Source organism: Panulirus ornatus, chromosome 50 (assembly GCF_036320965.1).
Source record: "Panulirus ornatus isolate Po-2019 chromosome 50, ASM3632096v1, whole genome shotgun sequence".
In the NCBI taxonomy this organism is placed as follows: Eukaryota; Metazoa; Arthropoda; class Malacostraca; order Decapoda; family Palinuridae; genus Panulirus; species Panulirus ornatus.
Genome location: NC_092273.1, coordinates 27655523 through 27668861, shown reverse-complemented (window position 1 = coordinate 27668861; position 13339 = coordinate 27655523). Strand labels below are relative to the sequence as shown.

The following is a 13339-nucleotide window of genomic DNA, read 5'->3' as shown; positions in this document are numbered from 1 at the left end:
GGTGCTACGCCCTAATTTTGGAGCCCAGAGTTGATCCGCTGCTCAACACCCGCCACTTGGGCAAGCTTTCAATTGTTCCTTCTTGATCTCTCTCTCTCTCTCTCTCTCTCTCTCTCTCTCTCTGGGAAATGCCAGTGACTGGTAGCAACTTAAGAGCAAACGCGACACAAAAGTTTTACCAAAACCCATCACAGCTATAGATTTTTCACCCTATTCTCCGTCAACCAAGGATTTGACACCCAAGAGATGAACGGCTGGTCATGCAGGGCCTGTTTGATGAACGGCTGTTACCGCCTAGGACCACTGTGAGGCATTCTCAACCGCCCATGCTAGAAAGCTAGTATAAATATACCGTCACCTGACGAGTACATGTTATTTCGTGCATCGTATTTTAGTATAAGATTAGAATCAGTTGACTGGGGGTTTTCCAGATATATACTACATTTAATTCATCTTTACTTCAGTAACGTAAACTTTCCATTCAACTTCACGATGGAAGAAACACGTTCGCGTTGAAGGATATGAATGTAAGGAAGAGAACTATTTCGCATGATGTCCTCGTTTCTAAACAACAACTACAAAAACCACCCTGCCATCTTTTACAGCTACAGCCTCGTCTGTTGGGTATGTACACTCGCTTCCCACACAACTCGAGGTCTTTTCCTCTTCTAGAGAACAGTTCCATGCGACTCTGGTGCCTGTATCTTCTTTGTCAAGACGTGTAAACACGAATGTAGAAAAAAAAAAAAAACCACCCACCACGGGTGTCCGTTCTCGTGTGTGAGTCCTGACTACTTCCTTGGTCAAACGGGTCCATTGCTAGACTACCTTGAGCAGTCTCTCCCCCACCCTACCTTCTGGAGCACGTCCTGGCAGGCGACTGGCGACTTCCGTTACCCCGAAATTCAGGGAAATAATCTGCGTCCATTAGTCGACGAACGACCAGCACACACACAGAGAGAGAGAGAGAGAGAGAGAGAGAGAGAGAGAGAGAGAGAGAGAGGGGGGGGTGGAAGGAGGGAGAGAGAGAGCTCAATGCCGCAGCTAATAATACCGTAATGAGACCCTGGGCGTCGGTCGCCTGCTTGGTTTAGGAGCGTGCACTGTTTATATATATACTGACCAAACAGGTGTATGTCACAATGCGGGAACTGGTTCATCACCCATAACGTCTGGAATACATTCATGGCGGATGATGTGTGAATCTGGGACGTGGGTTTGTTGAGAAAGGGTTTCTGTGGTGGAATAAGGAAGTTTAGCTGACAGTCAGAAAAAAAGAGATACACAAACGGTAGCACCAGGGAAGGTAAGCAAGTGTCTGGGAGCCATACAAGAGGAAGCGGGAGAGGAGCAAGAGTGCAAACGGGTTTAAAAATGGAACAAACGGGAAAGGGTGAGAGGAGAGAGAGAGAGAGAGAGAGAGAGAGAGAGAGAGAGAGAGAGAGAGAGAGAGAGAGAGAGAGAGAGAGAGAGAGAGAGGCAAACCTCAGGAAGAATAAGGAAATTTTTGGAAGGAGGATGAACAGTGTCAGAACAAGAAAATGAATTGGAGCTACAGTGGGGGAAGCTGACACGAAAATGGAAATAGGTAAAAAAAAGCGATGAAAGAAATGGAGTGAATAATGTGAAGGACTGCTGAAGGTGCCTGACTGCATGATGGTAGATGTGGTGTGTTTGGGATCAGGTGGTATGAGGGGCAAAAGAATCATGGCGAGTGGTTTAGCGAAAACAAATGTTGAAAGCTTTGTGTACGATGAAGTGCGGCAAAAGAAGATAAGGATTGCTGCTAAGCTCAAGAAAAGGGGTACCTGTTTTGGTCACGGGTTAATCTGGTATTTCATCGTGCATATGGCCCAAGATGAAGTGCCTGAGGACTGGCAGATTGCACATATAAAACCACTATCTATAGGCAAGGGGAGGCGGGAGCGAATGCTCAAATCTAAGAGATATATGACTTGAGTATTCTAGTAAGATGTGTAGAAGCGTGATTGAAAGGATGGTGCTCCACACAGCAACAGACTGGGGAGGAACAATGTGGCTTCATCAGCGGCAGCAAATGATGGACAGAGTGTTTGTTCTAAAACAAAAATGCATCAGAAATATTTAGAGAGAGGGATCTGCATATAGTATATAAGGACCTGGTAAAGATGCATTGATTAAGATGTCTTGTGAACGGTGTTAGGAACACATGGTGTTGGAGGAAAGCCACTTAAAATGCAGTAAGGAGTTGTTCTCGGAGTGCTGCCAGTGGGTGAGTAGGAAGGGAGGGCGAGTGATTGCAAGCGAGTACGAAGGGAGGGTGAGTGATTGCAAGCGAGTCGGAAGAGCGAGTCACGCTACATCATATCATACGTTCACGGACGGGGTGGTAAGGGGAGTGCGATGGAGGTGAGGCGAGGGGAAAGCTCAGGATGTTGGTCGCCGCTGGACGGATGACACGACCCTGGCGGCAGACTTGAGGGAGAAATTCTAGAAGCAGGTGTCTTGAGATTGGAAGAGTGATAGTTCATATGAACAAACGCCAGGTAACTAGGTGTAGCGTGGGAGTTGGGGAGAAGAGTGTGTTTGAGAGGAAGACCGAGATAAAGCTGGGAGCTTTAGGTACTGTGGGAGGGCCTTGGTAATGCATGGGAGGTGAAGCGAGTCATAAGAAGGGAGAGGGGACTGATTAAGGCCCATGGTGTATTTAGGAGAGGTCTCCGCTTGGGCAGTGATGGTGAAGTTAGTTCCGACGGTACTGTACAGGTGCGAGTCTTGAGCACCTGAATGAAAAAGGACTTACGACACACACACACACACACACACACACACACACACACACACACACACACACACACATATATATATATATATATATATATATATATATATATATATATATATATATATATATATTTTTTTTTTTTTTTTTTTATACTTTGTCGCTGTCTCCCGCGTTTGCGAGGTAGCGCAAGGAAACAGACGAAAGAAATGGCCCAACCCCCCCCCCCCCATACACATGTACATACACACGTCCACACACGCAAATATACATACCTACACAGCTTTCCATGGTTTACCCCAGACGCTTCACATGCCTTGATTCACTCCACTGACAGCACGTCAACCCCTGTATACCACATCGCTCCAATTCACTCTATTCCTTGCCCTCCTTTCACCCTCCTGCATGTTCAGGCCCCGATCACACAAAATCTTTTTCACTCCATCTTTCCACCTCCAATTTGGTCTCCCTCTTCTCCTCGTTCCCTCCACCTCCGACACATATATCCTCTTGGTCAATCTTTCCTCACTCATTCTCTCCATGTGCCCAAACCATTTCAAAACACCCTCTTCTGCTCTCTCAACCACGCTCTTTTTATTTCCACACATCTCTCTTACCCTTACGTTACTTACTCGATCAAACCACCTCACACCACACATTTTCCTCAAACATCTCATTTCCAGCACATCCATCCTCCTGCGCACATCTCTATCCATAGCCCACGCCTCGCAACCATACAACATTGTTGGAACCACTATTCCTTCAAACATACCCATTTTTGCTTTCCGAGATAATGTTCTCGACTTCCACACATTTTTCAAGGCTCCCAAAATTTTCGCCCCCTCCCCCACCCTATGATCCACTTCCGCTTCCATGGTTCCATCCGCTGACAGATCCACTCCCAGATATCTAAAACACTTCACTTCCTCCAGTTTTTCTCCATTCAAACTCACCTCCCAATTGACTTGAACCTCACCCCTACTGTACCTAATAACCTTGCTCTTATTCACATTTACTCTTAACTTTCTTCTTCCACACACTTTACCAAACTCAGTCACCAGCTTCTGCAGTTTCTCACAAGAATCAGCCACCAGCGCTGTATCATCAGCGAACAACAACTGACTCACTTCCCAAGCTCTCTCATCCCCAACAGACTTCATACTTGCCCCTCTTTCCAGGACTCTTGCATTTACCTCCCTAACAACCCCATCCATAAACAAATTAAACAACCATGGAGACATCACACACCCCTGTCGCAAACCTACATTCACTGAGAACCAATCACTTTCCTCTCTTCCTACACGTACACATGCCTTACATCCTCGATAAAAACTTTTCACTGCTTCTAACAACTTGCCTCCCACACCATATATTCTTAATACCTTCCACAGAGCATCTCTATCAACTCTATCATATGCCTTCTCCAGATCCATAAATGCTACATACAAATCCATTTGCTTTTCTAAGTATTTCTCACATACATTCTTCAAAGCAAACACCTGATCCACACATCCTCTACCACTTCTGAAACCGCACTGCTCTTCCCCAATCTGATGCTCTGTACATGCCTTCACCCTCTCAATCAATACCCTCCCATATATATATATATATATATATATATATATATATATATATATATATATATAATAGAAGATTCAATGATATTTCTCGTGGTAATAGAGTTAATAACCGAGATGGCATTACTCCAGTCAATACAATTATCATAGTTTTTAACGTGATTAAACAAGGCATTTGATTCTTGTCCCGTTCTTGTACTATATTTAAGTGGCTTACGTCGAACAGAAAGATCCTTACCAGTCTGCCCAACATAAAACTTATCAATTTAACTTATCATTAATTTCTACAAGGCACTTGATAGATGCACCAAGGAGAATTTTCTGGTGAATTCTTGACTTTCTTTATAGTATTATTGTTGTTGAATGCAACATTTACATTAAAGGATCTAAGGAACATGGGAAGTAAAATTATTGTTAAAAGGGAGAACTAAAAGATTCTTGGTGTCACTGGGAGGTTTGGGCTCAACTCTATAAAATGATTTCTTTGCTAACTTGAGGGATTTCTCAATGAAAGATCTAGGGTACTTTAACTTTGATCCAATAGAATATATCTTCTCAAACTCATCATCAATATACTCTGGACTGCAAATACGTAATGCCCTTAGGAACATAGATTGAAATGAAGATAATTTAACTGTCATGTTGAGATGAGTAATAATGGATATGTGAGCATATATTGGTAGGTTTTCTGTATATGCTATACTTAAACTTGTATCCTTGCCTATGGATCATGCAAACTAAAAATGGTAACGTACCATTATTTTCATTTTCTACAGTAAATTTGATGGAAGGTACTAAATTGTTAAATAAGGGGAGAAATATTTGAGGTTCTTTGTGTTTGGCCAACAAATAGAAATTTACAAATATTTCTCCCCTTACTTAGTAATTTAGTACCTTCCATCCAAACTTGTAAAATTTGTAAACAATTCACCTCCTTGTCCACATAATAAGTTTATGATACGCTCGTCCTAGCTACGTTTCTTCGTTGTATATCAACTGACTTATATTTCTCTCTTGTGTATCCCCCGATGAGGTTATCATTACACGAAAGTGCACTTGGGAACTTATCGTGTTTCATTTTCCCCGTGGGCTCACAGGAATATACACGATCATGCGTAAAATTTTAATTCTTTCCAATATATATAATAATAAAAAAAAAAAATATATATATATATATATATATATATATATATTTTCTTTTTTTTCATACATATTCGCCTTATCCCGCGTTAGCGAGGTAGCGTTAAGAACAAGAGGAGTGAGCCTTAGAGGGTATATCCTCACTTGGCCCACCTCTTCGTTCCTTCTTTTGGAAAATTATAAACGGGAGGGAAGGATTTTATTTGCTGTACACGTAACAAACACTACTGCTTATGCATGGTGAGGGATACGATGCAAGACGTTATAAGACGGTTCTCTGGGTGTGGCGAGCATGTTGGGTGTGGCTGGGTGTGGCTGGGTGTAATCGTGCATGTTGGGTGTGCTTGCAGGGCGCCACCTGTGAGCCATTTTGAAAACCACTGCTGTTATTTATGGACCTGGGGGGAAGTTACGAAACGTCGGCAGCTTTTCCGTGACGTGTTGACGTTGACCCCGATTTCACGTGACCTGACGTGACCTGCTACTGTTTTGTACTCAGTCGGATCCGGCGGTGGGTTCGAACCCACGCGTCTATCACTGACACCCCCATGAGGGCGTGCTGAACCGACTAGGGGTCATGAGGTTGGCATGGGTGAACACATGCCACTGTAAGGTACCGTGGCTGAGGGGTGAGGCTGCATGGTGTTTGGGGAGTCTTGTGTCGCTGTTGTAAGTGTGGTGAGGGTGTGTCACACCTGGCTTTCTTTTCCCTCCCTCACGTCTTTCCCGTGTTGCAAGCCATCCACTGCCGTAGCCAGTGGGATGGGGGTAGAAGTTGCACCCACCGCTTGGCCAAGCACAACTACTTACTTTCCAGTGGTTGATGTACAGCGCTTCGTGTCAGTTATCAAGCAGATTGCAGTTGGAATTACATATATCCACTGGATAATAAACCCGTAGCCACTGTGAACCGTGTTACGAACATACAATTACATGCATCCACTGGATAATGTAACCAGATCCACTGTGAACTGTGTTAGGAGCACATATAATTATATATATATATATATATATATATATATATATATATATATATATATATATATATATAAATATATATATATATATATATATATATATTTTTTTTTTTTATACTTTGTCGCTGTCTCCCGCGTTTGCGAGGTAGCGCAAGGAAACAGACGAAAGAAATGGCCCAACCCCCCCCCCCCATACACATGTACATACACACGTCCACACACGCAAAATATACATACCTACACAGCTTTCCATGGTTTACCCCAGACGCTTCACATGCCTTGATTCAATCCACTGACAGCACGTCAACCCCTGTATACCACATCGCTCCAATTCACTCTATTCCTTGCCCTCCTTTCACCCTCCTGCATGTTCAGGCCCCGATCACACAAAATCTTTTTCACTCCATCTTTCCACCTCCAATTTGGTCTCCCTCTTCTCCTCGTTCCCTCCACCTCCGACACATATATCCTCTTGGTCAATCTTTCCTCACTCATTCTCTCCATGTGCCCAAACCATTTCAAAACACCCTCTTCTGCTCTCTCAACCACGCTCTTTTTATTTCCACATCTCTCTTACCCTTACGTTACTTACTCGATCAAACCACCTCACACCACACATTGTCCTCAAACATCTCATTTCCAGCACATCCATCCTCCTGCGCACAACTCTATCCAGCAGGTTTGGATGGTATTGCAGTGGAATTTATTAAAAAAGGGGGTGACTGTATTGTTGACTGGTTGGTGAGGTTATTTAATGTATGTATGACTCATGGTGAGGTGCCTGAGGATTGGCGGAATGCGTGCATAGTGCCATTGTACAAAGGCAAAGGGGATAAGAGTGAGTGCTCAAATTACAGAGGTATAAGTTTGTTGAGTATTCCTGGTAAATTATATGGGAGGGTATTGATTGAGAGGGTGAAGGCATGTACAGAGCATCAGATTGGGGAAGAGCAGTGCGGTTTCAGAAGTGGTAGAGGATGTGTGGATCAGGTGTTTGCTTTGAAGAATGTATGTGAGAAATACTTAGAAAAGCAAATGGATTTGTATGTAGCATTTATGGATCTGGAGAAGGCATATGATAGAGTTGATAGAGATGCTCTGTGGAAGGTATTAAGAATATATGGTGTGGGAGGCAAGTTGTTAGAAGCAGTGAAAAGTTTTTATCGAGGATGTAAGGCATGTGTACGTGTAGGAAGAGAGGAAAGTGATTGGTTCTCAGTGAATGTAGGTTTGCGGCAGGGGTGTGTGATGTCTCCATGGTTGTTTAATTTGTTTATGGATGGGGTTGTTAGGGAGGTAAATGCAAGAGTCCTGGAAAGAGGGGCAAGTGTGAAGTCTGTTGGGGATGAGAGAGCTTGGGAAGTGAGTCAGTTGTTGTTCGCTGATGATACAGCGCTGGTGGCTGATTCATGTGAGAAACTGCAGAAGCTGGTGACTGAGTTTGGTAAAGTGTGTGGAAGAAGAAAGTTAAGAGTAAATGTGAATAAGAGCAAGGTTATTAGGTACAGTAGGGTTGAGGGTCAAGTCAATTGGGAGGTGAGTTTGAATGGAGAAAAACTGGAGGAAGTGAAGTGTTTTAGATATCTGGGAGTGGATCTGTCAGCGGATGGAACCATGGAAGCGGAAGTGGATCATAGGGTGGGGGAGGGGGCGAAAATTTTGGGAGCCTTGAAAAATGTGTGGAAGTCGAGAACATTATCTCGGAAAGCAAAAATGGGTATGTTTGAAGGAATAGTGGTTCCAACAATGTTGTATGGTTGCGAGGCGTGGGCTATGGATAGAGTTGTGCGCAGGAGGATATATATATATATATATATATATATATATATATATATATATATATATATATATATATATATATATAAGCTACTTAGAATGGAGTGAGGGCTTGTTACCAGAAGGGTGATGCTTGTGCCAGAGCAGGAAGGGAGGATGAGTGATTCCAAGTGAGTAGAAAGGAAGGATGAATGATTCTAAGTGAGTAGGAGGGGAGGATGAGTGATTCCAAGTGAGTAGGAAGGGAGATGAATGATTCCAAGTGAGTAGGAAGGGGGAATGAATGATCCCAAGTGAGTAGGAAGGGGGGATGAGTGATTCCAAGTGAGTAAGAAGGGAGGATGAGTGATTCCAAGTGAGTAGAAAGGAAGGATGAATGATTCCAAGTGAGTAGGAGGGGATGATGAGTGATTCCAAGTGAGTAAGAAGGGAGGATGAGTGCTTCCAAGCGAGTAGGAAGGGGGGATGAGGATTCCAAGTGAGTAAGAAGGGAGGATGAGTGATTCCAAGTGAGTAGGAAGGGAGGATGAGTGATTCCAAGTGAGTAAGAAGGGAGGATGAGTGATTCCAAGTGAGTAGGAAGGGAGGGTGAGTGATTCCAAGTGAGTAGGAAGGGAGGATGAGTGATTCCAAGTGAGTAAGAAGAGAGGATGAGTGATTCCAAGTGAGTAAGAAGGGAGGATGAGTGATTCCAAGTGAGTAAGAAGGGAGGGTGAGTGATTCCGAGTAGGCAGGGAGGTGAGTGATTCCGAGTAAGCACGAAGGTGAGTGATTCTGAGTAGGAAGAGAGGGGGGGGGGGAGGTGAGTAAGAGCTCACATCTACGTCTTATCTACATGATAATCGCATGGCCTTTTTGTTGTTGTCTTTGTTGTAGCCATAAATATATATCTATATATATATATATATATATATATATATATATATATATATATATATATTATATATATATATATATATATATATATATATATATATATATATATATACATATATATTGTCAGTCATAACTTGAGGAAATTTATTTAAGACAATTCGAGGTCTCCAAACTGATTAGCCCAGCAAGGTTTTGCTTACATGAATAAAACATATTCTTTACGTATGACAACTGTGACCCCAGACTGACCCAGCGTGGGGGTCGAGCTGGGTGGAATATCCAGAGTGGAAGGGAGAGGAGGCTTTCGGTACCGTGACGCAAGCCTTCTCGACTGACCACACCAGATTCCCCCCCCCCCCCACTAATCCGGTCAGTACCAACCCTTCCACGCTCGATCAACTTCACCAACTTGACGATTTAACTTAATAAAAAACTTTATAAGACCTTTAACATCAATCAGCAGTCAGTCAAATTTACCGATTTTTCGTTATTGATCATTCAAATGCTCCTGTATAATGGTATGACCTGCGACCAAGCCAGCGGTTCTTTAACCCGTCAGCCCTGCGAGTACCGAGAAACATTGGTTTACTTTATCTTCGTAAAAATATAGACATACGAGGCCCCACTTATACTTACAGCTTTTACGTTCCTTAAAAACCTCGATGAGCTCTTCTGTGTCAACAAAAGGACCCGCTATCACAGCAAAACAGCCGAAGTTTAGTTCAGAATACAAAGCGGACGTATCTCTTCACACTACGTTTTGTTGTTATACTAAGCTCGAGCACAGCGTGACGTCAAGACGGTGCGCACTGAGTCTGCGCGGGAAAGAGCTCACATGAACGCAGGATATTTAAAAACGAGGCAATTATTCTACGAAGTCTTCGAAATTCCTACCAATTAGAACACTTCCCTCATGTATTAAATAGATGTATATTTGTTTGGTATACATGATATTGCACAGTTATAAGTCTTATTATCCTTCAAAGAGACAACGCTTCATTTGAGAACTGGCAACTATTCAGAAGGGAACCTTGAACTCAGTTTCCAAAGGCTGCTACGCGCGCAATTTTCGTCGGGTACCCCTCTTTTAAATGTCACATTAGTAATGGAATTTCATCATAAGATTTGATATCTAAATATTTCACAATGTCTTTAAAAGATTTGTAAGCAGGTTTTTGCAATTCATATATAAAAAGATGTCTAAAATGTACATAAGAAACCAAAGGCATTAGTCATTTCCGGCTTCCTTTACGGTAAAACGTATTTAACGAGATTTCAACTTTTGGAGTTAATGTAGAGTCTATATGGGCCGTTGTTTATAACTTTACCTTTCGTTTAGATCAGAAAGATTACAGATTGGTACTCTGATAACGAAAAGAACACATCTTAGGTCCACTTTAGGCGAGTGGTGTTATGCAGGAGGTGACATGTGGTCCCTTGGTAAACCTATTCCTTTGAGCAATATTTTTGCTTGGTATGAACTACCTTCTTTTTCAAAAAAATATATATATGCATATACCTAATATTATTTTTTTTTCAAAATATCTAGTGATTAGGGGAGTAAGTAGAACCCGTTAAGGCGTCTGAATCCATGACGTTCACACACAAAAAAAAATTAATCCAGGAAAGAGCCTCTCTTTCTCTTCTAGTGTGGTGCAACAACAGCAAGTCAGCATGTCCCGCCATTTTTTCTTCTTCTTTTCTCTTCTCTTTCTCTCCGCTTCAGATGAAAACGCCTCTGTCTTCACGACAGTCAGAGGTGTGTGGCACTGGTCATACAGGGTTGTAATAAGGGAGTGTAACTCTGCCATTCCCCAACAAAAGCATTTGCATTCATGGCGTGTGGCATTCAACTAACCAACCCGCGCTTGCATTTCTGAGCACGTCAATATGATAAAAAAAAAAAAGATGGAGGGCTCCTATCTATCCATTAGTTTCTTTTTCATGGTTTGGGTAATAGATAATTGTGACGTGTTCACTACAAGCTTGCCTGATGGCAATTAAGGTCGTAATAATATGACTCATTTTGAAAAGGTAAGTTTATCCCCAAGAGAAACTTTCTTAGACTATATATATATATATATATATATATATATATATATATATATATATATATATATATATATATATTTATATTTTTTTTTTGTGCTTTGTCGCTGTCTCCCGCGTTAGCGAGGTAGCGCAAGGAAACAGACAAAAGAAATGGCCCAACCCACCCCCATACACATGTATATACATACGTCCACACACGCAAATATACATACCTACACAGCTTTCCATGGTTTACCCCAGACGTTTCACATGCCCTGATTCAATCCACTGACAGCACGTCAACCCCGGTATACCACATCGATCCAATTCACTCTATTCCTTGCCCTCCTTTCACCCTCCTGCATGTTCAGGCCCCGATCACACAAAATCTTTTTCACTCCATCTTTCCACCTCCAATTTGGTCTCCCACTTCTCCTCGTTCCCTCTACCTCCGACACATATACCCTCTTGGTCAATCTTTCCTCACTCTTTCTCTACATGTGCCCAAACCATTTCAAAACACACTCTTCTGCTCTCTCAACCACGATCTTTTTATTTCCACACATCTCTCTTACCCTTACGTTTCTTACTCGATCAAACCACCTCACACCACACATTGTCCTCAAACATCTCATCTCCAGCACATCCATCCTCCTGCGCACAACTCTATCCATAGCCCACGCCTCGCAACCATACAACATTGTTGGAACCACTATTCCTTCAAACATACCCATTTTTGCTTTCCGAGATAATGTTCTCGACTTCCACACATTCTTCAAGGCTCCCAGGATTTTTGCCCCCTCCCCCACCCTATGATCCACTTCCGCTTCCATGGTTCCATCCGCTGCCAGATCCACTCCCAGATATCTAAAACACTTTACTTCCTCCAGTTTTTCTCCATTCAAACTCACCTCCCAATTGACTTGACCCTCAGCCCTACTGTACCTAATAACCTTGCTCTTATTCACATTTACTCTTAACTTTTTCTTTCACACACTTTACCAAACTCAGTCACCAGCTTCTGCAGTTTCTCACATGAATCAGCCACCAGCGCTGTATCTTCAGCGAACAACAACTGACTCACTTCCCAAGCTCTCTCATCCCCAACAGACTTCATACTTGCCCCTCTTTCCAAAACTCTTGCATTCACCTCCCTAACAACCCCATCCATAAACAAATTAAACAACCATGGAGACATCACACACCCCTGCCGCAAACCTACATTCACTGAGAACCAATCACTTTCCTCTCTTCCTACACGTACACATGCCTTACATCCTCGATAAAAACTTTTCACTGCTTCTAACAACTTGCCTCCCACACCATATATTCTTAATACCTTCCACAGAGCATCTCTATCAACTCTATCATATGCCTTCTCCAGATCCATAAATGCTACATACAAATCCATTTGCTTTTCTAAGTATTTCTCACATACATTCTTCAAAGCAAACACCTGATCCACACATCCTCTACCACTTCTGAAACCACACTGCTCTTCCCCAATCTGATGCTCTGTACATGCCTTCACCCTCTCAATCAATACCCTCCCATATAATTTACCAGGAATACTCAACAAACTTATACCTCTGTAATTTGAGCACTCACTCTTATCCCCTTTGCCTTTGTACAATGGCACTATGCACGCATTCCGCCAATCCTCAGGCACCTCACCATGAGTCATACATACATTAAATAACCTTACCAACCAGTCAATAATACAGTCACCCCCTTTTTTAATAAATTCCACTGCAATACCATCCAAACCTGCTGCCTTGCCGGCTTTCATCTTCCGCAAAGCTTTTACTACCTCTTCTCTGTTTACCAAATCATTTTCCCTAACCCTCTCACTTTGCACACCACCTCGACCAAGACACCCTATATCTGCCACTCTATCATCAAACACATTCAACAAACCTTCAAAATACTCACTCCATCTCCTTCTCACATCACCACTACTTGTTATCACCTCCCCATTAGCCCCCTTCACTGAAGTTCCCATTTGCTCCCTTGTCTTACGCACTTTATTTACCTCCTTCCAGAACATCTTTTTATTCTCCCTAAAATTTAATGATACTCTCTCACCCCAACTCTCATTTGCCCTCTTTTTCACCTCTTGCACCTTTCTCTTGACCTCCTGTCTCTTTCTTTTATACATCTCCCACTCAATTGCATTTTTTCCCTGCAAAAATCGTCCAAAT

At 42.5% G+C, this 13339-nt stretch overlaps 1 protein-coding gene across 1 annotated transcript in view; it reads right to left on the bottom strand.

Annotated features, from left to right (window-relative positions):
* LOC139764689 (uncharacterized) overlaps positions 1-9903 on the bottom strand; it is a 44613-nt gene extending 34710 nt beyond the window's left edge. The window contains exon 1 of the mRNA XM_071691573.1: positions 9744-9903. The gene's annotated coding sequence lies outside the window, so the exon portion shown is untranslated. The remainder of the gene's footprint in view (positions 1-9743) is intronic.
* Positions 9904-13339: the final 3436 nt, after the last annotated feature.